This window comes from Erithacus rubecula (genome assembly GCF_903797595.1).
Source record: "Erithacus rubecula genome assembly, chromosome: 3".
Classification (NCBI taxonomy): Eukaryota; Metazoa; Chordata; class Aves; order Passeriformes; family Muscicapidae; genus Erithacus; species Erithacus rubecula.
In genome coordinates, this window is record NC_136689.1 from 147,227,722 (window position 1) to 147,240,046 (window position 12,325).

The following is a 12,325-nucleotide window of genomic DNA, read 5'->3' on the forward strand; positions in this document are numbered from 1 at the left end:
AAAATTGGAAATGCATGTCTCTCAGCACTGGCACAGTGTGCAGTTTCTCCTTGTCCTATTTGCTGATTTAAATACTGCTTCTATCAAAGATCACTGGGAACTTATGATACAGAATAATTGCAAAACATATATGTCTAGAATAAGATGCATCTCAACTTGATATATTTTTAATGAACTTATAGTCTATAAATCTTTCTAGTAATGAGAAAATTAATTGCTTTCTAAATATTTGGGTGAAAAAGATGTATCTTGAAGTATATATAAGAGCATGGAATATTCTGGGTTGGGAGAGACCCACAAGGATGAAGTCCAAGTCTTAAGTGAATGGCTCATGTGGGGATCAAACCACGACCTTGGCATTATTAACAACTTGCTCTATCCAATCATCCTCACAGTCCAAAATCTTTCTAGATCTTTTTTCCAGCAGTAAAACCACTTGCCTACTCAAAGTGTTCCACTTACTCTTAAATGGTTTTTCCCAATCTCTTTACCATAGAGACAATGACCTCCTTTGCTAAACTCTACCATCTGCCACATTCACAAATAATTTTAATTTGGCCAGGGTGTAGTTATCCTGACAGACACAATTTGGGTTTTGCTTGTATAAACAAGATCAAAATAATTTCATAACTCATTAAGGAAGCATATGACAGCTTTAAACAATGGCAATTGTAGAATAGTTCCTTTGGTTATGATGTTAATATGATCTGGCCTGCTGCACACAAGAAAGAAAGAACATCTGAAGAGGGTGCATTGTAATTTGGATTGTAATTATGGTATAGGCAAAGCCAAGAGGAGCAGAGCAGGAGTGGTGTTCGTGCTGGTTATGGGGTGCCATCCACCACAGAGGAAATTCTAGGTGAGGCAAAGGTGAACTTGGGACACACTCAAGTATCCATTTTACGTGTTGCTACTTGCTCTTTGTTGTGTGAGAACACTCAGTACCCAACTCCTGGTGCTCTTCGTGCGAGTGAACACAGCCACTGCACCAAAAAGCCATCCCGAATACAAAGAACATAAAATTGTCTTTTCAAGACATTCAAAGAGTCATCGTCCTGCCTTGTTGAACTAGAAAATCTTCTTGTAAGAGGACCAGAATAGTAAGTCTAATAGAAAATATCTTAAGATCTTTGTTGAATTATGAATTTCAGGCTGAGCTATTCCTAGAGTGTGATGTCTGTTTTGTTTGACCATGAGAAAATGAGGATCAGAGGAATACACTCTTTTAGAAAAATAGTAACAAATCCTGTAGAAATCTGAAATGTCCCTCTTCTTGTTCTAGGTCAAGGTCTAACATTAAAAGCAGAAGTTGACAAGGTTGGCATTGTCAGTGTAGAAACATCAGAGGAGCAACTTGAGAAAAGTGCAGAAGGGACAAGATAATTGTGTGCCAGTTCATTTCTATCTCATTTACTGTATGAAGCCCACTCAATCTGTCCAAAAAATTGGTATATCTTATATGGACAATTAACCAGGCTGCATGCTACCTGCTAAAAATCAAGTAATCTTGGAGAAGAATATGCTAACTCTTACAAGAAGAATGTGCTACCTTCAAAATTATTCTCTCTTTACATGTACTGGTTGTTGTAAGATTTACTCTTTTCAGTACATCAGTTGGCTTTATTATAATGTTCTTGATAGTATATTGTGATTAAGCTGAAGGATCCACTGGTTCACCAGCAGGGTTATAGAGTACTAAATTATGAAGCACACAGTGTTAAATCTATCAAAAGATAAAGGAGTAAAATATCATTTCATTATAAATTAACAATGAGATGTTAAACATTAGAACTGCCTAGAAAAGCAAATCAGGCATTCTGGGAAGCATATTAAATAGATTTAGCCCACTTTTATGCTGCCCTGGAACATGGCAACTCATTGCATGTTCTTTTGTTTGGTAGGGAGTCTGGATAACAAATGTAAATGGGGAAAATTATACATTTGCTTAGAACTGAGAGCTAGATTTTAAAATGAAGTTTAGAGCAGATGAGGCTATTTTTAAACGAGGTAAGTTTTTTTGTAATTCAATATTTTAGGGTTTTATATTTATGGAATTTTGATTTTTCCAGCAATGGGCACTGATTACAGACTGTAGGTGTCCTATCAGCATCAGCTAGGGTTTCAAAGCAAGATAAAACAGTTATGCCTCTCACTCTACAAATACTCACATGCAGGACTAAGCCCAGTCTTATTCATGCCAGGGAAATTCTCACATTGGATTGATAATCAGTAAGATCTTAATGAAAGAGATATAATGTCATACAATCTAATCTGGAAAAGCAAAGATTCAGAGAAATGCTCTGAAATGTGCAATAACAGTGGAAAATACTCCTAAAAGCAATTATTTTTTGTTGACATGATTACTAATTATTGCTTTTAAGCACTATAGGAGATCCAAAGGTTGGAGAGTTTAGAGAGACTCTGCTCTGAAAGATTAAGTCTTACTTAACACTAGAGATAAAGATGTTATATAGGTTTTATTCAAGACGTTTTGGTTTGTGAGAGTTAATACATATGTGGTGTTTTGAAAAACACGTCAAGCTATACAACAGGATATAGCCTTGGACATTTTGTGTCCAAAACCAAATGTTATCTATGGGTAGAAAATTTCCTGTCACAGTATTTTTCACTCTTTATCTATTTCATTGTAATAAGAAGTGTATGAACAAAAACAATCACATATTTTAAAAAATATGTTATTATAGCTTCACCCACGCACATAATTAGACCTCACTTTATAGAGATAGACAATTTGGCTACTCCAAACAGATTGTGTTTTTCCCAAGGGAAAAGAAGTTTCTATAGATTTATATAATTGTTCCTAAATTAACCCAGTCATTTTGAAGCCTATAGCATTAAGATTTTCAGGATAATTTTTTCTTTTTTTAACTCTGAGTTGCCAGCATACTTCTAGGGATACAAATAGTGTAAAGTGCTTAATAAAAAAATTGAAAATGCTGGTTTTCTAAATATTATGTAACATTTATGATTGATCTATTTCCAGACCAGATTAGAGTGTGATTTCTCTAAGTGTTGGAAAAATTCCAGCTTAACATCCACCTCTTTTAAACAGGTTTGTAAAAGGCCCAAGAAAATTTTTGAAATTCAGTGCTTTGAAGAGGCCTGCTCATTTACTTCTTCCACACCAACATTTCTGAGGATTAACCAGATATGCGCATTGAGTTTTTTAGTGGTGAGTTATACACAAAAAGACAAATAAAATTTTTAATTTACAAGAAATTTATGTAAGTTCAGACCTTGCCCAGGTGGTCTGTTTTGATGACATAGAATTCACTATTACATTTATGCCTTGTGAAAATAAGATCTCATTAGAGTTTAAATCATGACAGTACACTGGAAATTCATTGGCAATGAGCAGGCTCAACTGTCTCAACAAGCAAAGCAACCGAAGGAAAATAAGAAAAGAAATTCTGTTTCATTAAAAAAAAAATATATATATATGTATATATATATATTTATAAAAGGTGATTTTTTTCTTTGCAAAAAGGTAGATTTTCAACCAAACTTTTAACAAATAAAACAAAACCAAAGTAATTTTCATGAGGGTTAAAAAACTACAATAAAGTTCATCCATATCAGCTTCATAGAAACAGAAGCTTATTGTGGGCTTCTACAACCCCAACACTAATGAGTTAAGGAGGTAAAGCACCTCTATTTAAACAGGACAGTAAATGTTTAAGAAGTGTGGGAGCAAATGAAGGGCAATGTGGGACAAGGAGAACTGAAATAACTAAGGAGTAATTTTACTAATCTTTTCAGTACCTAAACTTTATTAGGATCCTAACAAATATATTTAGGAATCGACCATCAGCCTCTAAAAATAACATCAAAGGATATTTTAATAATGTCTTGCATTTCAAACATATAATATCCTCTGTACCCTCTTTGGCTAACAGGGTTTCTAAGAGAGAAGAGACTTTCAAAGGCAAGAATAAAAATTAAATTGCATTAAGAACCCACCAGCAGGTCCACTCCCCAGGCTTGGCAATTAGTACAAAGGGATGCAGAGGTATCACTTGTTTCCCTGAGTGGGAGAGTGACTGGTTAGTGCTAATGGCACACAGAACTTCTGTTCATGCTGGGCTGAAATCTGAGTTTTTTAATATTTCTGAACAAAATTACATTCACACTAGTAGCTAGCGCATTATGCAGAGATGATCTGTTGAATGTTCTTGCATTTTCATTTTTGGGGGAAAGGTAAAGGATTAAACCTCTGTGGAGAATGCTGTAACTAATTCTCATACATAATTGCATATGCATAGAGTGAGTGAGAATCCCTCTTGCAGAGCAGAAATTGAATTGAGGGGGCCACCTAATAAAATTACATGATTATTGCAATCTTGAGTATTTAATTACAGTTTTTAACCCATGGGCTCTCAGACACTCCCAGTGGAGTTATAATCAAACTGTGTCTGTACTGGGAGCAAAAATCCAGTGTTCATGACAAAAAAAACCATGATGGCAGTAAATGGCAATGATTTTTACAGGAAATGCCAACATGAAAATGCTTGAGGCTGCTATGGCAAGAGACAAATACCTTGCAAAATCAGGATGAATAAATGCTTTAACTATGTCTTTGCTACAAGGCATGCTGCTTTGCCACACTCTGGTTAAATCTTGTTCTGGCACCATTCAGATTGCAGGGTTGTCAGAGCTGCAGTCTGATATCAAAGTCTTAGGCAACCTTGTCTTTTGGGGTGCAGATGGTGGGGCTCAGATTGTCTGGAAATCCCGGAGTGTGGAGCCAATCTGCTGATTCAGTCTCCAGGCTGATAGCACACAGACTCTGAATACTGAAAAAGGAGGAAAGATCAACCTTTTTCTCCAGTCTCTCCAAAAAATGGGAAACAGGTGAATGTCCTTCTAGAAAGAGCAGCATCTGCAAGGGAAAAGGAAGCTGGACTTACACTGTGAAAGTTACAAAGGAAGAAATACCCTCAGGCAAGAAGCACAGAGGGGAAATACAGCAGTCATGGGTTAAATAAGAAATCCAGTGCCAGCACTTCTCAGTTCTGGGGTATTTGTAGGGGGGCTGGGGGGGAGGTGGGTGGTCAGGGGTGGGAGAGAAATTAAAAATCACTGCATCTTCATATCTCTGAACTTTTCTGGTAGAAAAGCTCTTGTGTTGTGGAGCTGTTCTTTGTCTTCTACAGCTTCTCCTTTCCAACTCTTTTTCTGCTCCTGTGTAGGATACGATGATGCACAAAACTTATTTTCAGTCCCAAAGAGGGGAGGATGCCAATCACACAGCAAAGCCTCCCCCTGCAGCAGCACAGACTTTTTGGAACCCCTTTGCTTTATTCTTAAACCACAAGAACAGGCAACACAAGTCAGCCCAAGGGGTTGCCTGGTCCCTTCTCCTGGCACTGCCTCAGAAAGAATACAAAAAGCATATCCAGAAATACTTCATTGAACATTCTCCAGCATCCAGCAATCTGCAGCTCAGGCACCTGCTGAAGCAGTGCTGATGCCTCTGTGTAACTGTCCCGGCTGAATTTGCCAGCTAAGTCTCCACTATTTATTTGAACCCTCTTTTCCTCCACACCATCTCCTCTCTGGAGAGCACAATATTGCTCAAAATCTGCCACATAGCATGGCATGTATCCAGAGGATAAAATCAGCTTCCATCCTTGAGGCTGATCAAATTACAATAATTTTCCACCTTCTAGACTCTACACACTGTTTTAGCTGCCTGAAGCAGACAATGTATTCACTCCATAAAAAGAAACTTCAAGAAGATCATGTGAGGTAATCTCAGTAGAAAAATCTTTGATAAAAAAAGCTCTAAACAAAGAAACAGCATGTCTTGCACAAAGATGTTCTAATGAATACTTTTGCAAAAACATTTATTATTTCTAAATTACCATATGTTGTCTGGTGAAAGTAAGATTGTGAAAAAAAATATGAAGTCAGTTTGACATGTGAGCACATTCAACCCATAGAGAGATAGGGACTTAAACAGAGTAAGGATTGTTTCCTACACCAAGGATATTTATGCTGGCAGTAATCTTCCTAGGCATCTGAAAGTTAGGATATTTTACTAGTTGTCTTCTTTCCATACATCACTTAACCCATAAAAGTTCTGTTTGCTCTTTTCTTTAAAACATGCATTTGCTTTCCTTCCCCTCCTTCCATCAGCCAAGGAAAAAGTATTAGTTGGGGAAGTCTTTTTACTTGAGTACACAAAGACCTTTCCTGATCAATATTGCTATTGACATTTCTACAGTCATTAACATTTTGTGTTTGTTGTTCTCATAGCCTTCACTTGTTTATATGTGAAAGAAAGCATGTTTTCCCCCTAAGACTGTTAAGTTTGTGCAATATGTGTTATAATCTGGTACCAACTGCATTCAAACCAGACTGTGACATTAGATGACCACCAGATAAAATATAATCATCTGTGTTGTGTGTGTGTTTTCATTTAAATAAAAATTGCAGTCAAAATATTTACTAGAAAGTAAAGGGATCATTTCAGTAGATGGAGGTATTTTAAAGTATTTTAAAGCAGGGCGAAATGCATATTTATTTCAAAATTTAAAACAAAAAAATTATTGAGGCAACTTGAAAAAGTATTCGTATTTCAATCCAACATTAAACCTAATTTGCCTTTTTTTTTTGTATGTTCTTCTGAACTGAGGAATGACAAAAATGCAGATTTCTGACAGTGGAAAATTGTGTCTCTTCACGTTTTGCACTCTAATTCAATGAACATTCTCATGTTACTTTCAACACTTGCCTCTCAGTTAAAGAAAAGTACTAGGAAAATAAATGTTCATTATATAGTACCTGTTAACATGAAAACTTTTAGTTTTCTTGAAAGCTAGAATTCTTTTTTCAACAACCTGATTTACACTGCAGGTTTACTCACAATTATTTAAATTTATATTTCAACTCCAATGTTTTTATACATCCATATATCCATAAATATCTATATATATTTGCATATACTCCCCATTGTTCAGGATTCCTGTGTTCAGCTCTGGGTTCTCCAGCATGAGAAGGACATGGACCCAGAGGAGAGTCACAAAGGTGATCAGAGGGCTGGAACATTTTCCCTGTAAGGACAGGCTGAGGGAGTTGTGGCTGCTCAGCCTCAAGAAAGGAAGGCTCTGGGAAGAATTTGCAGAACCTTCCAATACCTGAAAGGACTACAAGAAAACTGGAGAGGAGCTGCTCACAAGGACATGGAGTGATAGGACTAGGTGGGATGGCTTTAAAATGAAAGAGGGTAAGGTTGGGTTGGCTGTAGAAATTCTTTCCTGTGAGGGTGGTGAGGGCCTGGCACAGGTTGTTTAGAGAGGCTGTGGCTGCCCCATCCCTGGGAGTGTTCAAGGCCAGGCTGGATGGGGCTTGGGGCCCCTGTTCTAGTAGAAACTGTCCCTGCCTGTGTTAGGGAGATGGGAATGAGATGACTTTAAGGTCCCTTCCAACCCAAGCCATTCTGTGATTGTACAGACCTGTTAGATTTTGGTTAGGGACAAATGTCTCAGAATAGCCACCAAGAACATTTTAAATGGTCTTTTCCTCAGCATATTTCTATCTTCTATAAAAAAAAAAAAAAAAAAGGGTGATATAATGTACATACTAGATCTTTATGTTCATGCACTTACATCAAAATGTATTGGTTTAACAAAATGGAAAATATCTTAAAAATAAGGAATACACTTATTTTCTTTAGGCAATTCCTTAGAATTAGTAGGAATTTTTTCTCAGACTTACTGGGAGGCTTCCACACTTCCACACAGCACAACAAAGTCTGATTTGCAATGTGTTTACAGAACACAGACAATACAGTGCACTAACCAGAAGGAAGCAAATTACTGTAGCTGATTAACAAAAGGCATCAGAGGACAACCTGAAACTATTGTTGGATACTTATATTCTATGTTTTTGCTCTGCTTGTTCTGATTTGCCACACAATAATAATAGCAATAAGTAACTTGGCATTTCCATAATGTTATTCTTCCTTAGCTCAGAATGGTTTTTCCAGGTTTACTTCAGATAAAACAGGTCAATGCCCAGCAGGCCAAGGGCAGTCAGGCCAGAACTACTCATTCAAGACTTCATTTTCAAGCATGTTCTCGATGTCATCAGCTGCACACAACCCTACCTTCACCTGCTTTTAATTCCTGTGAGTAAATGGAGCAAGAGGAAGTCTCTGGATTGAAAATGAAATAGCTCTGGGAGAATATACTTCTGACCTTCTGTTGGTGTTATCTATAACTTGCTATTTGCTACCAACTAATCCTGAAGGTTAACAACTGAGCAAAGAGAAAGCCAGTTAAAAAGTGGAATGTGAAGACAAACTAGTTTTTAAGAATATAAACTATTGCTTGCCCATGCAAATACCACATGTGCATCAGCAGCCTCATGCTTAGGCTGAACAACCTTCTGCAGCACAAGTGCAAATCAAATCAGGTTATACAAAATATGTCTGGCTCAATTATTTTCACAAGTTCAAAGTTTCTGTAAGGGGATTGTGTGTTACTATAATCTGTGTTTTACAAAGTTTCTCTTGAACCTAGTGACAAAAGTTTCCTTTGGCCCTGTGGGAAGAGGACTGAGACTACACAGAGAATTTTGGAGAGCCCAGTAATCTGGGGGTTGCACACAAGTTTGCTATAAGCATGCAATTAAGTCTGTGACTACTGAAACAGATAAGGTTGGGTTTACTATGAATTTGTGCCACGGTCAGATGGATCCTCAGGGGTTCTTGGCATTGTAGTCTCAGAATGAAACTCTTGGCAGAGAAGTTCATGTTGCAGCATTTTCCTTAACAGCCACAGCAACAAGTTCTCTCCTACATGGCCTCACATCCTCCCACTGCTATTAATCCTGTAGGGACATTAAATGTCTCTGAGTTTTAACTGCTGACAAACACAGAAAAATACTAATAGGGCCTCTGAAAAGGAAAGATCCCACAAGCCTTGTTTCTTTAGGAAACCAGGGGTTAAGACCATATCTACTGAACTTGTTTACTTCTCGGTTCCTTGTACTTTTGTCAGGAGGCTAAGGACAAAATACAGGCAATCCAGATAAGTTGCATTCTGTCAATTGAATTGTTATTCCCTGTGTAGCAATTCTTGGTTAGAGACTCACACTTGTGGTTCATCAGCTGGAAAATTCCAATTTCATCTTGCCTAGCAACAGAATTCCTTAGGACAGAGCTGATGTGCTTGGATTTACCTTCAGATGCAGGAAAGGATCTGATGCCCTGCAGCCTGTAGGAACACAGCCTTGGCAAGAGCTGGGCTGCTGACAGGGGAAGCCAGCAGAGGAGGAAAGAGTCTTGGGAAGGAAATTTGGAGTTGAGACACATCTCTTGCTTTATCAGGGTGAACCCATAGGAATTTCAATAGAGCAGCAAAACCTGTTGCCCACAGTGAGATAACTTTGAAGAAACAGTTGTGAATGGAAACCCATGGGAATTTCTTGTCCTTTAAGCAGGTTTTTCCTGTATATGGAATAGCCTGGCCCCTTATTACTACTCTCCTTCTTATTATCTCCCATGCACACAGAGGACATAAATATTGTTGAAATGTCAGTCTTGATCATCATCATCTCTTCACTCTGCTGAGCTACAGACTGCATTTTCACATACAGCCCATTCTGATATCCCAGGACATTTCACAGAACTTCAATGTGTCATCTAATAAAATCACAGAACAGACAGAATTAAGGATTAAAAGCAGAACTGCTGAAAAATTTGTATTTCATAAAAAAAAAATTTAAAAGTTTAAAAATTTAAAAAAACATCTGTATCTCTATTCATTTGAAGTTGACTCTCATTTAGGTCCCAAATACAAATAAATTGATATTAAAAATATTGTTATTTCTACTTAACTGAAAAAGAAATGAGGTTTATACTATTCTTTAAAAAGCAGCATCTTTTCTTTGTAAATTATTTTCCTAAGCCATGCATGGAATATAAATAATTCTAATGTTTTTTTCTCTCCATGACACTTAGAAAATTTTAAATAAAATAACACAGCTACCATATTTTTCCTGATTTTTTTTTTGTTTTGAAGCATTTATCAATATTACCTGTGCCTCTATCTAAATTTATTCTAGAAATAGGGATTTTCTAATTAAAAACAAAACACCAGTCGTTACTCCACTCACTTCAAATGTTGTCACTTGGTATATAAGATCAACCATCATCTCATGTCAGATTTAGACCAATCCAGTACAAAGAGTATCCATGAATTTTATGTTATAGGGGTTTGGCATATCAAATCAAATTTTTGAGTCCAATGTAACTTTTGATCACTGGTGACCCCCAAATGCTCCAGCAATCAATTGTAGATGTGAAACTTCAGAACTTCACTTCCAGTTAAGTCAATAAGTTCAGTATTCAGATGTGTTCTTGATGAGAATCTGTTCTTTTGCTATTTAGTATCATTCAGTACTTTCTAATAAAGAATTCAGATTAAAATTGTTTCTGAAAAAGAATGCAAATAAATTTAGCAAAAGGGTTAGGAGGAAAGTTATTATATAAGGTTTATGAAATGAAGTCAGAACCGGGGCAATATAAAATTGCAAGTTTATGCGCTTTCCTACTAAGATTTTTAAATATAGCTAATTTAAATTTTAAAACCTTGATGGTTTGGGCCGGTATACAGTTTATTTTCTCCATATTATCTGTATGTACATGGGGGCTGTGTTTTGGATTTGTGCTGGAATCACTGTGGTAATACAGGGATGTTTCATTACTCTTGAGCAGGGTTTACACAGAGCCAAGGCCTTTTCTGCTCCTCACACCCCCAGAGAGGAGGCTGGGGGTGCACAAGGATTTGGGAGGGGACACAGCCAGGACAGCTGACCCCAGCTGACCCAAGGGACATCCCACACCACATGGCACTGTGCTCAGCATATAAAGCTGTGGTGAGAAGAAGGGAGTGGAACGTTCTGAGTGATGGTGTTTGTCCTCCCAAGTCACTGTTATGTGTGATGGAGGTGGCTGAACACCTGCTTGTCCATGGGAAGTTTGGAATTAATTCCTTGTTTGGCTTTGTTGGCATGTGTGGCTTTTGCTTTACATGTTAAATTGTCTCTATCTCAACCCATGATTTTTCTCAGTTTTACCATTTTGATTCCCTCCCCCATTCTGCCAGGGCAGAGTGAGTGAGCAGCTGGGTGGGGCTGGGGTGCTGATTGGGGTTAAACTACAACAATCTTCAATATTCAAAATTAACACCCCTCATCTTCATAGAGAGACTTACATCCCCAGACAGATTTTCAGACTTTTTTCCCAAATAGTACTATGGAAGTACCGAACCAAAACTGCTAGGAGAACTGAAAGAACACAGTTTTCTTCAGATTCAATCATACTTGAATGACTTCAAGAAAATGATAAACCATTTTTCACAGTGGATTTAATTGATGACTCTTATTAATAGACAGTTTCAGTATCTTACAATACTGAAATTTAGAAAAGGTTTTATTTGTAGCCCTTATGTGTTTAAAGATAACATCAAGTTGTTCTGATGTCGCTATGTCTTTCAGAATAAATAACTCTTCACAATGTTCATGCTGATCCCAAACACATACTTATGACCTCCCATCTCATCATAGTCTTCATTCTATGAGGAAAAATAATCCTCACTAAGTGCCATCAGATTTTTCCTAGAACACTGAAGTTAAACAGTCTGCTCCCTACATGGACTATGACTTGGTTAATGGCTGAATTGCTCTATTATTATCATTTGATAATTTAGGAATAACTAAATATTAAGTATGTATGAAAACTTAAGGGCATAATATGATGTATTTTCTCTGAGATTAATAGTATCTTTGTTGTCCAGTGCAAAAATATCCATTTTTCTCTCTCTTCCCTCCTGCCATAGCATAATAATCAGCTAATTTTTGCATTCAAAGGCCAAAAAAGTTAGTGACCAAAAGAACTAAAGATTGTCATCTGTTAGAATGACAATCTAATAAATAAATAAATTTGGAGAATGATATATTTCTTTTTACTATTCCACATAATTTAATTTCTACAATTACTATTTATGTTTTTATGCTGTAAAAGTAATGACTTCAATGTCTTTTGTGTGGAGTGTAAGTAAATCTTGTCCCAGGTACTGATATGACACAGCAAGCTTAGGTTTCTTCATTGATTTCAACCACATCTAAATAGGAATATAACTGGATTTGGAGAGATGTGTTCTTTGTACTGGTGAATAGTGTTGGTATGTATTATTGGTAGGAGAAGTATTCTCATTTTTGTGATCTCTAGAGGAAGACTATATCTCAGCATGGTAAATCAGCAATTTTCCTTTTTGGACAAAGGAGATTTTGGAAT